General features: G+C 48.5%; 1 protein-coding gene across 2 annotated transcripts in view; it reads right to left on the bottom strand.

Annotated features, from left to right (window-relative positions):
- Positions 1-1157, bottom strand: part of Pls1 (plastin 1) — a 98438-nt gene that overhangs the window by 24663 nt on the left and 72618 nt on the right. The window lies entirely within an intron of this gene.

The following is a 1157-nucleotide window of genomic DNA, read 5'->3' on the forward strand; positions in this document are numbered from 1 at the left end:
AACTCCCTTTGTAGACCAGGATGGCCTCGAACTCACAGAGATCCTTCTGCCTCTGCCTCCCGAGTGCTGGGATTAAAGGCGCGTGCCACCACCGCCCAGCAAAAAACCTCATTTTTAAACATAATATTTATACTAGTAAGCTACTACTAGTAAAAACTCACATGGCTAACTGTCACCCAGATAGGCCAATGAGCATCAGATCTCCATTTTTGGTCCACACGCCCCCTGCAAGCATCCACTTCAAGGCTGGATATTGTGGATATACCTGCTGTGTGTTCTAAAAGCACCTCAACCCCGCGTGTCTAGAACACCCAGCTTTTCCTGATTTCTTTCCCCAATCTTCTTACCACCCCATTTACTGACTTACTGTCTCGGCTGCGAGGTACAAGCTTTAATCTTGCTTTCTTTCTTCCCAAGCCACAAGCCCAAACAGGGTCTTTGCTCTTCTTGGCCCAGTCACCAATTCCTATCAATGTCAGAGGTATTTGCCCCTGAAATCATGTCTTTCTTCAGTAGTTTCCTAACTCTGAATGACCATTCTTACGCTTCCCCTGTGCACCCTACCATCAGGAGAGCTCTAGTATCGGCTGTCCTAAGGAACTATAAACCGAGGCTATTCGACAGGTTTAAACCCTACATACGCTTCCTGCCACTGCCTCTACTCTCATTCTGCCTCGCTCTGGTACTCTCTGCGCGCTCCTCAAACTGTGCAGGACCTCTGGTTCTGAGACGGTCCTTTCCTTCCACTATGTGGACGATCAAAGCCAGGTAGTCAGGCTTGGCAGCAAGCACCTTTGCCCACTAAGCCACCATGCTACTCTGCCCAGTTGCTTTAAAACTCTGCGCAAACAAACCGAATCTGCATTCTTCTCTGAACAGCCTACACAAAACAGCATCACCATACACTGGCCCCCATCCCGCTTGGTCTCCATAGGCATGGCCTGTGCTGCCGCTCCACTCCACTGGCAAGAACTGACTAGTCCTGTCTTCACTAACATGATTTTTTTCCTTCCAAGATTCTTTTCCATAGGCACTGTCTAAAAGATCTATGAAAAAGATCTCCTTAGGGCTGGAGAGATGGCTCAGTGGTTAAGAGCATTGCCTGCTCTTCCAAAGGTCCTGAGTTCAATTCCCAGCAACCACATGGTGGCTCACAA

This window comes from Microtus ochrogaster, unplaced genomic scaffold (genome assembly GCF_000317375.1).
Source record: "Microtus ochrogaster isolate Prairie Vole_2 unplaced genomic scaffold, MicOch1.0 UNK12, whole genome shotgun sequence".
NCBI lineage: Eukaryota > Metazoa > Chordata > Mammalia > Rodentia > Cricetidae > Microtus > Microtus ochrogaster.